The following is a 15,296-nucleotide window of genomic DNA, read 5'->3' as shown; positions in this document are numbered from 1 at the left end:
TTGCCTTTGGAGTGTGAAAGCTGGACTTCATAGCCTGAAGTAAAGAATGGGTCTTTTGACATATTGTTGAACTTTTTTGGGTGGGGGGAACCCCTTTTCTCTAGGACAATAGGCAGGATCTGAGGCCCTCCACATTTAGTCCCCTCCTTTCTTTAAAAATAATGGCATCATGTCTCCCATTGGTTTTGGAATCAGCTTTACTTTCTGATTAGGGAAGTTAATGAATGAAGCTTGCAGCTGAACAACACATTTTTACATAAGCCTATAATGCAAGAGAAAGAAGACTGAATCCAGAGGAGATAAAGTTGGCATTGGCAGGTGGGAATCTCATTCCTCACTGCTTGTTAGATGCCTTTCAGCCAAATGTCCAGCAAAGGTTTTAGAAGGAGCAGAATAAATGGAATGTAACCGTGGCTACAATTGCGTACTGGTTCATACGTAGGAGAGTGATATGCTCCAATTGCAGGGTGGTAAAGTCACTAGCTCAGAGGGAAGTTGTAGAAACTCAGACCCACAACTCTTGACTGGCTGGGATCTCTTGACATGCAAATGGACAGACCTTTCCAGTTCAAACATTAGGATGATGATGATGTTTAACTTTTGCTGATGTAGACATGTTGTCCCAGTATATAACACAAGGCAGTAATGGCCTTGTTATGATATGTACAGAATAACCCTAGATTAACAAGGATATGCACATGGAAATGTTTATGAGAGTAGTTATGAATAATTATACAGCCACACAGAGATACAGTAAGTTGAGTTAAAGTTTACTTTAAGAAATAGCACAGTCCAATAAACGGTCCAGGTCGTATATGTTTTACAGTCCAAAGAATATCCAATTACAAAGTCTTCTTCCCAGTTGCCTTTGTCATTTACAGTAAACAAAAATATCAAAGTATAAGCACAGCTTAGATAGCAACAGAATGTCAGAGATACAGAATGTCAGAGAGAGCAAGCTATGATCTCTAGCTCCCTCTTATGGAAATTCGCAACACAACCAACCAATCGGAACATAGTACAAATCAATACAGTGATCCTGTCTTAAAGCTACAAACATACATTGTTGGTTTATATATTGCCAACCCAACTAATTGGTGGACAGATTCCTAACAGGCCTACTTATAAATCAAAACATATATAATGCCTGAAGAATTTACAATTGCCTGTTAGCAATTCTGGGGCCCCTGTCCTGACTCACAACCATCTCACAAGGTTCATTTGCTGAGAATAACCGGATTGAAAAAGTCAGAGGCTTCAAGGAACCATTTCTCCTTTCATTCATGAGACAGGTGTAAACGGTCCAATTTTGCAAAAGCTGCTTCTTTCACTTGTTCAGGTAGTCCTCGACGTATGACCGCTTGCTTATTGAGTGTTCCAAGTGGATCCCAACAAAGAAACGACCCAGTGGCAAAGCTCCAACTGCTGGGCCCACAGAAGTATTACAACCAGCCTGCATTCATGGCCATTTGCAGCATTCATCACAGCAGAGGTGTAGGAGTTGGGGCCTGGCCCTTCCTGGAGTCACAAAGTCAGAAGAAAGATTTCTGCAGAAGATATCTGGAGAGAAGTAGGATTTCTGCAGAACCTACTTTGTGGTTTTGGAGAAAAGATAGGTGACTAAGGATGGACATTTTTTTTTTAACCTGGCCAAGGGTGGCAGTTCACCTTTTGCAATGAGTGAGGAAGGAGCATATCATGGATAGGTTTCATTTCATCTATGAATACAGGGCCCTTGATGCTCCGTTGAGCTCAGTTGTTTTCTTGCAGACGTTTCATTACCCAATTAGGTAGCATCATCAGTACTAGTAAGGAGCAGGGTTTTTTCTTAGTTTCTATTCTAGTGGCTTTCCCTGTCAATGTCATCATGGGTGGTTATTTAGTTGGGCTGTATACTATTAGCTTGCTTGGTAGATCCTTGACTGGGTATTGTTTAGTTCCTGGTTGTTGGTCTAATGTTAACCTTGGAGTTAATCGATGCTCATCTGGGTGCTGATTGGGTGAAGGAAAGTGTTTTCGTCTTTTTGTTCCTAGATTTCGTTTCTGTCTACGGGTCTTTTGATGGCTACTTTGTCAGAGTGCCAAGCATTAGAAATTCCCGGGCAGTGTTGGACTTGGCTTGGTCTAGGATGGTCACCGTTTCTCCTTTGAAACTATGGTTAAGTCTGGTTATGTTTGGATAATAAAACATCTGGAAGAAAACAACCAAGCTCAGAGAGCACCAAGGACTGCTCATTTCAACCCTGACCCTCAAATATTCTCTTTTATTGAGACGTATCAGTAAAAAGCAGTTGAGGAGAGATCTAATTTTCTCTTCTTGCTTTTTATGCCTACTTTAGGGATTGTGCTACAGTTTTCATTTGTTCCCCATCTCAAGACGACACCCCCAAAAAGGCTCATAAAAGTTCAGCCATTTGACTCCAGGGCTGCAAAACGAGACCTGGAGGACTGTATTATTTTAAATCTGCAGGCTGCCTACATCTGATCTCCTTAACAGGGGGATAGAATCAAGATCACCTGAAGTATTAGTACCACTTTATAAAGCCTTAGTAAGACCATTCTGCATCCAGTTTTGGTCACTCCATTATAAAAAAAAAGATGCAGAGACTCTGGAAAGAGTACAGAGAAGAGCAGCTAAGATTATTAGGAGGCTGAAGGCTAAAATATATGAAGAACAGTTGCAGGAATTAGGTTTGTCTAGTCTGGTGAAAAGAAGGACTATGACAGCACTGTTCCAATACTTGAGGAGCTGCCCCAAAGAAGAGGGGGTCAAGCTATTCTTCAAAGTATCTGAAGGCAGGACAAGAAGCAACAGGTGGAAACTCATCAAGGACAGATTTAACCTGGGACTAAGGATACATTTCCTGACAGTAAGAACAATTAACCAGTTTGTGTCCAGAAGTTGTGGGTGCTCCATCATTGGAGGTGTTTAAGAAGAGACTGGACAGCCACCTGTTTGAAATGTTCTAGGGTCTCCTGCTAGAGCAGGGGGTTGGACTAGATGATGTCCAAGGACCCTTCCAACACTGTAATTCTGTTCATCTTTAAGCACAAGAAGACTCTCAGAAGGAAAGAATCTTAAACACAGATCTTGCAGGGAAAGGTAAATGAGTGATCCAGAGGGTTTGCAGAGAAAAGGAAGGAATAATGAAAGAAATAATATTGATGCAAAACTCAATTAAGAACCAGTCAGATCCATGGCTCTCCTATACATTCTCCTATTTTCTATGGGAGAAAAAAATATATTCTTGGTTTCATACTGCTTACATGAAGAACCTTTGAAGCCAGCCAGGCTTATTAATAATTCTGTTCCTTAACTTTAGCAAAATCAATCAAAATATTTAAACCCTGAATGAAGCATTGATCAAGATGAAACAGTTCAGTGCTTGGTGAACAGAGTTTCTCAAAATTACTTTTTGTTAAGGATTTCCAGGGGCAAAGCGCAGCACAGCTGTTATCGAACTCCCCTGTGGTTTAACGGTAAGTTAACTGGATTTTATTTTGAAACGTTTTCCCCAGGCAGAAATCACTGGGGTAAGAAACAAAAAACAAACAAACAATAAATCCATGTGTGGCACATGTAGACTCTACGCTCACTCACTCCATGTGCAATTCATGGAATGTATTTTTCTGGGTGTATTTTATTTGCCCTTTGGACTAGGGGCAAGGGGGTGGGGGGGACGTGTTGTGCTAGGATTGGACATTTGCGTGGCTCACTTGTCTGCACCCTTAAACATATTAAGGGATGCCCTTTGAGGCCAGAACACTAGCAGAAGGTTAGGATGCCCCGAGAGACCTGTGCATGTAAACATGATGAGGGGGCTGGAGGCTAAAACTTATGAAGAACGGTTGCAGGAATTGAGTGTCTTTAAGAAGTTGTCCCGTTCCAATGGTGCGTAGGGTCTCCTGCTTGAGCTGGGGGTTGGACTAGAAGACCTCCAAGCTCCCTCCCAACTTGGTCATTCTGTTATACAAGTCATTTGCATTTATATGACATAATCTGGCTTGTAGATGATCAGTGTAGAAACAGGATAGTATTAGCTCCACCCTCCTGCATGCGGCATGGCTCCCAGCCTGGAAAAATGTGCTTGCCCTGCCAATAAAAGAGAATATAAAATCAGAAAAAAAAGTCAAGGTGCCTCTGCCTTCAAAACACAAACTTGCTTTGGTTGCTAAGAAAAATGGTTACTATGCCTGAACGGGCCTCTTGGACTTCAGGAGACGGAGGATGGCGAGCAGGAAACAGTGAACGAGGGAGACCTATCAGGCCTGGGTTGCTTCCCCTGCTGCTATTGGGGGGAGAGAGGCGTTTTTGGTTATTGGTGGCTTTAGGGATTCATTACCGTACATGGGTCTTAAGGTCTCAGGTGTCTGGAGTCTTGGGGGGAAATGTATTTGACTCCTTGTTTCCTAAGAAACAACTGGGAATGATGACTAGTGGCTAGACACAAAGCATTGTGGGTCAAGGAACTTCAGAACCTGAAGTAGTTGATGCTACAATAACCTCTCTCTCTCTCTCCCTCCCTCCCTTCTCTATCCATCCATCCATCCATATCTACCTGTCTATCTATCTATCATCTTATCTCTATCTATCATCTATTTATCTATCTGTCTGTCTATCTACCTATGTCTACAACAGTTCATTGAGTAGCCTTTTGAAGTTACAAGGCCACTGAGAAAAGTAACTTAGGGCTGATATTCACACAACCATTGCAGGCTCCCCTTGGTCACAGTTCAGAAGCTTTGGGCAACTGGCTCCTATTTATGACGGTTGCAGCATCCCAGAGGGGTGACATGATTCCCTTTTGCGACTTTCTGATGAGCAAAGTCAACGGGGAAGCCAGATTCACTTAGTAACTGTGGGACTAACTTAACAACTGCAGGGATTCGCTTAAGAAATGGGGCCAGAAAGGCCTTAAAATGGAGCAAAGCTCAACAGATGTCTCACTTAGCAACATACATTGTGGTTGTAAATCGAGGGCTACCTGTATCTCCCAGTTGTCACAGCAATGCAACATTGACTGTGCCAGGGAGGAGAGAAGGGCCCCGCCTGGGAGCAGGATCTAGGCGGGAGAGATTGATGTGGAAACCCATTTCTCTTTCTCTTGCCGAGCCTTGCAAGCTGGATAGGTTCATATTTAATGGCAATAAGAACCATTTTCAGCCACATCGTTATTTTTCTGTTGCTTAGACACAGTCTAAGAAGTGCGGCCAGTGAGCAAACTCAATGAGCAGAACTTGATGTCTGGTTGATGCCGTGCCAAGTAATTTTTGCAATATTAATCTGCTGGAAAAAGCCCAGCATGTCATGACTATAAGCCTTCTTTTCTACTCTGTGAACCCAAAGGCAATTCAGTAGCTAAGTTAATGACATGAGCTTTGGGTCGATATATTTGATTATTAAATTTTTATTAGCTGTACTCTCAAGTATATTCAGAGCAAGAACAAAGAAACTACACTCAGTATATATATATATCGAATAAATAGAGCTATGGATGTGAAAAATATTGTTGCTGAAATAGTGTGGCCTCTTTCTTTAACCAGATCACATTGGACATTAATGCTATATTTGTTTTTTTTTTAAAGAAAACAACAATGCAAGCTTATATATGTCAAACTGTTATTTAATTGTAAATTTAATTATTAATTATTATTTAATTCTCTGTCTTCTCGCGTTCTCTGTGTCAGTGAGGAATCCAGATTTGTTCAACAGCTGCGTTACTCACTTTACAACTGCAGGGATTTGACTTTTCACAACTGTGGCAAGAAACATCATAAAAATAGGGCAAAACTCACTTAACAGCTGTCTTGCTTAGCAACGTAAATTCAGGGCTCAATTGCTGTCATAAGTCAAGGACTATTGCATCCACGTTTCATTTTCTTCTTAATGTCCAATCCTTTGCATATCTGAATTGTGGTGTAGGAAGATAATAAGGTCTCAACCCCATGACGATTGAAGCAGCCGCATGGTAATGGCTGCAGGCAAGAGTCAGGGAGACCTCCCCCGACCCACCAAGGGTCAATTCAGTGACCAATCTGGAGTACAGATGTGACCACACGACATGGACTACATTTCCCAGGATACCTTAACTTACATTTACCATGATGCATTCCCTTAAGGGGACAGCTCACAATTCCTAACTAACTATCCCAAATCCCATGAACTCTAAACTGTCTGGACAGCACAGGTGGCATTATAAAATAATAAAGTAGGTTTGAGTTCCACATAGCAGTTCAGAATAGGAGACAAGGCAACATCTAGGAAGGAAATCGTATTTTTGAGGTGAGATTTTTTTTCCCCGTAGAATTGGGCTTCAGTGAAATATATTGGTGAGAGTGTTTAAAAACTGGGAAAGATTTCAGGTTGGGCAAAAGTCTTGATTCTCTTGAGGTGAAACACTGGTATAGCTTGTTCCTAATAGGAAAACCAAAAAATGCCCTTTTGTGCATCACAGTCTTGTCTGGTTGGTGTTGGCAGGTTGCCTGAATCATGTTTTCAAGCAAGAGGATTAGTGAAAGTCTGGAAAACATTCAGAGCCAAGGTGCATCTGTTTCCAACCTCTTGACCTTCCATAAACGTATAGCAAGACATATGCTGCTATGTTTTTAATGCTCCATGTTCCTTCGAAGAGGAGATTATTTCTCCCAAGGCAAACAATGCTTTCTGAGCTAGGCTTTTCCTAAAGCAGCCATGAGCATCACCAGAGCTGCAAAACAGCTAAGAGATACTACAGGACAGGCGGCCACCCACGAGGACATAGTTTTAGTATTTAAGAGCCAATAGCCGAGATGTTGTGGGTTTTCTAATCTGCCAAGGCTCATGTGTTTGCAAGGAAAAAGTAGCCAGCTGCCTACAAACATACTTGCTGGCCAAGAATTGACTGGGCTCGGTAGGAATTTTGGGCTGTTTTTCAGTCCGTCCTCTCATGAACTGAATTTCAGGGCTCCTGTCCTGAATTCTGCTACTTCTACTTCACCATGTTGCTGGGCAAAAAATCCCACAGGGTCCAGCCTAGCCAGGACCTTAGCAGATGCTTTGATGAGATGGCATCTCAGTGGTTGAGAAGTGAGCAGAGTGGCACCTAATTATAGCCTCTGGCATTTGCCTTGTGGAATAAGACAGCCGCGCCACCATTCAAGGGCTTGAGAGGCAGCATAAAACCTGAGGAGAAGTGAGGACACCTCTGGATCGAATCCCTTTTCCCTCCTCCCACAATTGTATCAGCCTCGACCCCTGAGCCTCCCCAGCCAGCTTCTGAGATCCAGGGGTCACTTGTAAGCAGGGGACGCTGCTTCTGATCACGGCCTGGGATCTTCTCCCACTCATGCCTTAAGAGGATCTTCATACAATCAACCAGGCATCACCAGATTCTTTTCCCTCCTGGTTCTTGGGCCCAGGAAGAGGGAGAAGGGACAATATCATCCTTATTACCCAATTCAGACTGAATGTCTTACAGGGAGTCCTCAACTTGCAGCCATTCGTTCAAAGTTCCAGGGCCCCCGAAAAAAGGGACCTATGACCACTGCAGCATCCCCAGCGTCACATGATCAGAATTCAGACGCTTGGCAACTGGCATGAACTTATGACAGTTGCAGCATCCCGTAGTCACCTGATTGGGGATCTCCTGGGGAGCAAAGTCCCTGGGGAAGCCAGATTCACCTCAGAAACATGTTAGCCAACTGGGCGACAACAGGAGAGATTCACAACTTCACAACTGTGGCAAGAAAGGTCATAAGGTGACACTTAACAACCACCTCGCTTAGCAGCAGAAATGTTGGGCTTCATTGTAGTCGTAAGTCAAGGATTACATGTATTTCCACTAGGGTTCCAGATCCCTATTCAAATGTATATCAATTACGGTTAGCTGATTGAAATATCTTTCAATTTTGAAAAAGACATTTTGGTCACCACATTACAAAACAGATGTTGAGACCCTGGAAAGACTGCAACCGTCCTTCCTAAGTCTTTTTGAGATGCCAGTTTACTGTATTTGCTTGGCATTCTACTTGGAATCTTTTCTACCTAACATTAGTGCAACAGCAAAAAGAACAATTTCTGCCATCAGATCTTCACACTAATTAAACAATGGGTATAATGTGTTTATAAGGCCAAGAACATATTTGGCAGGAAAAGGACTAGTTTATCTGGAAGTCTTTCCATGGTAGATGTCTTCTTAGTGCTCCCCAAGAGCTGCTTTTTCAGGTCAAACATATGCTGGTGCAACGGTCCTCGGATTTATATCCTCTCTCTGGAAGGAATGCATTCATCCATGAAGCAATTCCTTCCAACGAAGCAACTTAATCTGAATTGCCAACTACTACCTATAGCACCAACTCTTCCACTTGTCTTCTCTGGGAATTCAACAGCAAGTTGGATGCTGTTTTTTTTCTTGCAGACGTTTCAAGGCCAAGTTTAAGATGCCAACAGAAGAGATGGTCCCAAGGACTAGAATCCAAAGCCCACCAGAGAGGTGGAGAGGAATTGTTGCATCCCCTTTCCCCTTTTTTGCATTGTGCAAAATGCAGGAGAATAAAGTTAAAAGCCCAGTTGTGTCTGACCCTACAGGGGTGGCGCTCAGCGAGGGAGCCAGCATTATGCGAAGACATTTCTGTGGTCATGTGGCCGACCTGAATGTATGCCAAAGCACATGTACATGTATAGGTATAGGTCTTTATATTTATGTGTATATGTACATTTTAATAACCCATTATAAGCCTCTCAGAATTATTTAAAAATCAGGGGGCCTACAAATTATTATTTTTTTTAAGTTAAGATTGCTTCTTACTGCACCGATCTAGACTCATGCAGAAATGTTTTGAACTTGACTGAGTGCTGATGATTATTTATTTATTTATTATTTATTTATTTGTTAATGGCATTAACTTATTTGTTCATGACCACATTTTTTTTTAACGCTGCATCCAGTTCTGGTCACTACAATGCAAAAAAGTTGTTGAGACTCTGGAAAGAGTGCAGAGAAGAGTAACAACAACGATTAGAGGGTTGGAGGCTAAAACATACAAGGAACCGTTGCAGGAATTGGGCCTGGCCAGTCTAGTGAAGAGAAGGACCACAGGAGACAGGATAGCATCTTCCAATATTGGAGAAGCTCTTACAAAGATGAGGGGGATCAACCCCTTCTGCAAAGCACCTGAGGGCAAGACAAGAAGCAGCAGGTGGAAACTAACCCAGGAGAGAAGCAGCCGAGATCTAAGGAGAAATTTTCTAACAGTGACAGCAATTTAACCAGTGGAACAGAAGTTGCCTTCAGAAGTTATGGGTGCTCCATCACTGGAGGCTTCCAAAAAGATAGCAGACAATGATTTGTCTGAAGTGATATAGGGTCTCCAGCTCAAGCAGAAGGTTGGATTAGAAGACACACACACACATACCCCCGCAAGGTCCCTTCCAACTCTATTATTCTATGTTTTAAACACCCACTCAGGATAACTCAGAATGAACGACTAGGAACAAACTAGCGGGGTGAAAAGTATTTTGCAAAAGAGAAGAAATCTGATGTTTCTAGCATCATCTCCTGCTTCTTTGCAAAAATGTTCATAATTCTCACGCCGACATGTACAATGAAAAAAAAAAAAAAACCTCTGAAGAAGAAACGTGCAGAAACCTGATGATCTGTAACTTTCCAAAATAATCCTGTTTGAAAACATGCAACTTCTAACCTGTTGTCTCTTTTTCAGTATGATTACAGGTGCTTCCTTGTGGACAAACCATGTTGAATTCAGTAGAAATGATTACCAGGTAGAGAGAAAGGGGGGGTGGGGGGGGTGAGATTTTTTTTTCTTTCTCTAAGAAGTTTAATTACTCGACTTGCCCTTCCAGCAATCTCTCTGTGATTATAACATAAAACATTCCAGCCAAAATGAGAAAATAAATATCCTCTATGAAATATAATTGTTGTTCCCCAAGCTGGAATGATTGCCTATATTTAAAAAAAAAAAACAATCGGAGTTGGTATGTTTAGAAATCCCACCTGAAATTTAATGGCAATTGGAATGCAAATATTCTGAATCAGAGTCAACCAGCATAAAAATGCAACTAAGCAACGGGGGATTTAAGAGGGGTTTTTTTTTTTTTGGTGCCAGTGGCATTTTTGCTCGCTTTTACTACAATTTGAATTTAAATGCAGGTTTGGGCAATGTTATTTGGAGAAATGGTCAGGGGCAAAGCCAGGTCAGCCCCAGGGGCATTGCCAAGTCAGCCCCAGGCAATCTTAGGGTTGCATGCTCTCATTTTTAAAAAAATAAATGGTTCAAACCTTTACTCAGAGGGATCTCTCTTTCCCACACCAACCCACAAGATGGGGGTAAACATGCATAGAGAGGAAAGAGGAGAAGGATAATAGTAATAGAGCTCTACAAGGTGGTTTGACATCCCAGGGCATAAGACAGTGTGGTAGGAATTAGTTATTTAGCAGAGTGATGGTACAGGGGGAGAAAACTGTCCCTCAGTCTGGTTATTTTGGCATGCAATGCCCTATAGTGTCGTCTTGACAGAAGAAGTTGAAACAGTTTGTGTCTGGGATGTGAGGGGTCTGTAAATATTTTCATCTTAGTGAGGCTCAAAAGAACTGACCAAGGCATGTTCATAGCTGAGTTTGGCTCTTTTAATTAGGAAACTAGGGTTTATACTTATACACTCTATGACAACTGTATTCAGACAGCAGACTTCACCTGTTATTAAAGCCTGATCATTATATAAAGCTTATCTATCTTACTTATAAAAACATCAAAGCTACCATATCTAGACTGCAACGATCCAAGAGGGATTGCTGTGACAACACTATCCAGCTCTCGTCACCTGCGGTGCCAAGTATTCCTTCCAAGTAATTTTTGCGGCAGGCTTCGTCAGATCAATAAGCATCTCTTGGAGGAAAAGGTTTAGTAACTACTCAGAGCATCGATGTTGTCTTCTAAACTGTTTTTAATATATCATTTAACCAGGCCTCCAAATTGAGAAGTAAAAATAGTTTTCCATTTAAGTTGCAATTTAATTTTCATAGCTGTTTTTCCTGAATAAGAATAACAGGGCATCCATCCAGCCAATAAATAAACTTTATTTTGCTCAATGAGTAGGATTAAACAAAAACAAGCAAACAGAAAGAGCAATAAAGCGGAAAGCGTCAGAGGGGTGTGATTTGTTCAGGGTAAATGAACCGTATTCTAGGATACTGTTATTACCAAAACTGTAAGTCTGAAACTAAAACTAGTTCTTAGAATCAAACACACCAATGTAATTAACACTCAAACTCTGAAAGCCTATGTGTCTACATGAATAAAAAAGCAGAAATATGAAATTTGTGTGGGTAAATGTACACCTAGCCATGACGTTCTTCATCATCAACCAAGTCTTTTACTCACAGTCCCTGAGCAGCAACAATAAAGCTGCATCTTCAGGTGGGAAGAAATCAGTTTACACCTAGTTTTGCAGGCAGCATAACAAAACATAATGACATCCGAGGAGATAAAAGCTGCCGGATTAGATAGAAGTATTTGCATATAAAATAAAAACAGTAGGACCTGGATTGCTTATTTTTTTACAGATGAGGATGAATAAAACAGGCTCTGATATCCCTATAAAAAAAATAAGTAGCACAATCCAGTTTGGGCAATAGATGCCATTGTTCCCACGGCCCATGGACACAACTGGATGCGATGCAGAGTAAGTTATTGGGAAGGAAAAGCATACGGAATGTTTGCCTACAAACTAGGAGGCGGTCTTGTAAAAATGAATTACTGGATTTTTCAATGATCTTGGACAATTTTATCTGTCTGGGTAATCCTCAATTTACAACTGTAATTGAGCCCAGAATTATGGTCGTAAGTTGTTGCAGTCACAAGTTGAGGCACCCACAATTCCCTGGCCCTTTCTGAAGCAGCCGTTAAGCAAACCCTGCAGCTGTTAAATAAACACATTCACTTGACTAGGGGGTTGTTTTGGCAGAAACCAAAAAGGAAGTATCACAAATCGTGGTCCCAAACCCACCCTGTGACCACGGGAAGAGCAGAGAGTTAGGGCTCTTGTTTCGTATTGAAGTCATAACTTTGGTCCTGAAACAAGGACCGCCCATAGCTTTCCATGCAAATCAGTTGGCTGTGGGTGATGCCTTCACCTTGGAGGAAAACCATGACCATTTCCCTTTGAGTTGCATGTGACACGGGCAAGTGATCTTTTATTGTCTCAAATGCTTAATCTAACTGCTTATAGTAAAGGATGACATGCAGCAGAGACACAATCCAAAGAAAAGTGATCCGCGAAAGCTGTGGTCAGAAACTGTTAAGCCTCTGTTGGAAAGACCCTCTGACCCGGGGCGAGTGTAGGGTGACTTCAAAGGAGCCGCTCTGGATCATATCCATTGCCAAGCACTGAAGACAAGGACAGGCGTTTCCAGCGCACAATCACATTGGACTTCTTCTCCCTTCTCCTCCTCATTGGTGCTCCAATAGAATGCATACAAAGAGGGATGGGTTCAAGTGGGGGGGAAAAACCAGAAAATGCCCCATGATCAGTTTCTTCACAAAGGTTTTGGCATGTGGAGGTTTTTTACCAAAGGAACCTTCTGGTGCTTTGGAGAGTAGGTGGAGCCCTCTTCTTTCTGGCAGCCCCTCCAATACTGGAAGATTCCATCCTCCCCCCGGTCTTTCTTTTACCTAGACTGGCCAAACCCAATTCCTGCCACCGTTTCAGTCTCCAGGCCTTTAAAATCATCTTAGTGGCTCTTCTCCGCACTTTTCCCCCAAAGTCTCAGTATCCTTTTTTTGTCATGTGGTGACCAAAAGAGACTGAGGAAACACTCAAGTGTGGACAGCCGATCAATGGAAACATGATAGATTTTTTAAAAGGGGTGAGTGGGGAGTCTCCTAGTGACTTGATGAACCATGTTTGTGACATGTTCTTGGCGAGAGTGTGGAAGCCTTTTGCGCTGCTCTCTTTTGCATGACTTTTTCAGCTTTCCAGTCTGAACGGGAGCATTGGACTTCCCCAGAGATTCCACATCTAAGTATCACCTGACTCAGGTTCTCCCAGGTGTGGTTCTCTGGGAAATTCAGGCATCAGGTCTCTTTGGGGCTGCTCCCTCCGTATCTCCCCTAGTCACAGCCTGCAACTGGGGGTGGAGCAGAAGGAACCCAGCCACTAAATGAGATAAAATGCCCAAAGATCAGGGAGAAAGAATCATTTCTTTGATTTCCAAGACAATTAATCACAGGCTGAGCCAGAAAAGTTACCATACACTTTCTCTCGCAATACTGGAATCGTCCAGAGCTCCCCTAAGGCGATATAATGGCTTGTTGTCACAAACTCTGATGGGAATGTTGAGACAACTTCTTTTTTATCCAGTCAGTCCCTCATTCTGAAGCACTGGGATATTTACTGGGCTGCCAGGATCCCCCTCTTACTCCTGTCACTCCGAAATCTGATTTGGCACATGGGGTTTCTCTCTGCCTTATACAATCATCCCATCTTCTTTTTCTTTAAAAAAAAACATATTCTGATTAATTTTCTACTGTTACATTAATTAGCACTTACCATCTTTGCTGTGCTTCTCTGTACTCTTTCTGGTGTCTCAACATCTTTTAAAAGAATAACAGAATTGGAAGGGACTTTGGAGGTCTTCTAGTCCAACCCCCACCTCAGGCAGGAGACCCAATACCATTCCAGACAAGTAGCCGTCCAATCTCTTCTTAAAAGCCCCCAGTGTTGGAGCACCCACAATGTCTGAAGGCAGGCAGTTCCCCTGGTTAATTGTCCCCGCTGTTAGGAAATTCCTCCTTAATTCCACGTTGCTTCTCTCCTCGGTTAGTTTCCATCCGTTGCTGCTTCTCCTGCCTTCAGGGGCTTTGGAGAAGAGGTGGACTCTTCCTCTTCTGTGGGGCAGCCCCTCAGATATTGGGACCCTGTTTTTTGCATCTTTTCTGCATCATGGTGACCAGAACTGGATGCCGTTATCCAGGTGTGGCCTCAGTTTGCAAGGAATGATTCGTCCCTGAACAGTAAAAGATTTTTAAAAATGAAATCAGGGATGGCAAGGAAGAAGGGAGCTCATTAAGGTGTTGCAGGGAATATACAAAAGGGAAAGGATGACATTCTTCGCCCTCTCCAGCGCCAAAAAACTGATCATGAACTAGGGTATGAACTAGGTTTCTAGGAGAGCTTATTTCTGGTTTAAGAGTGAGAACTAATGGATCCATCTCTGTGTTTTTCTAAAAAAAAAAAAAATTTTTTTAAAAAGTCTAAAAGCAAGCAGTGGTGATTTTATTAGCTAAATATTCCGGGAGCTGCCCTTCTAGATTTTAGCCAACGGCACAATGCCTCATGACTGCTATTTCTCTTATGAAAATCTATCATCTCCTGTCAGATGGCTAGCGTGACAGATACATTTGTAAGCCATAAACAAGCACTTGCTTTCTCTTTCCTTCTGGCCTTATTGAAATCTTTTTTGGGGGTGGGGGAAGAAATCAATTCTCCATTCTTAAGCTGCAGCATTTAATTATCATCAATATTGATTCTGAACTATCTCAAATGGAATCAGACATGGCTTTGAAAAATAGAAAGCAACAACAACACCCCTCACGGGAAATCTCTCAGGCAGAAAAGTTGCTCCTGAAAAGATATTTTGAGGGTTTGCTTTTTTCTTCCCCGCAAGTCTCAGAATGCTTCATACTAGTGAACAATCAGGGGCAGCCGACACGATCAAAATGGATGCACAGCTTTCAATAAACCCTCCACCATCTGTTCCAGGGTGCAATTGCAGCGGGAGCCAAAATGCAAAGATTGAAAGAGTCGCGAGGCAATTTAAACATTTTAGTGGCCTTTTCCAGTCTGATGATGGACTTGCATCCTTTTTGCTGCTTTTTTATTTCTAATTTTGTTTTTGTTTTTTTTGAATGAAGGGCCCTTTTGCAAATGGATATCTAAGAGTGGATATCATGACAGATTCCTTCAAACTGTCCTTCGTGGTTATGTTTAATTGTTTTCGCAAGCCCTAATTGCGGTTTTGCACTTCCTTGTAAACCACAGGGAGGCCTTGCGAGAGGTATTAGAGAATATGTAATAAAAACATGCACCGTAATCCAGAATAAAATAACATAGCAGCTGCCAACGTATCAGTCCTGGTGTAAGGATTCATGCCTTGGACAGGGGGTGCAATTTGCTTCTTCAAGAAAATGCCCATACAATTAACTATGTTGGACTCAAGGACACTTTTTCCTCGTTTTCTTGTGTCCCCCCCTTCTATTTTTCTGAACTCACTTTGTCTTCTTCTCTTGCTAGAGGTTGA

Source organism: Pseudonaja textilis, chromosome 4, assembly GCF_049901715.1.
Source record: "Pseudonaja textilis isolate UNSWEBS1 chromosome 4, rPseTex1.2, whole genome shotgun sequence".
Taxonomy (NCBI): Eukaryota; Metazoa; Chordata; class Lepidosauria; order Squamata; family Elapidae; genus Pseudonaja; species Pseudonaja textilis.
Note: the sequence above shows the minus strand (reverse complement) of the source record.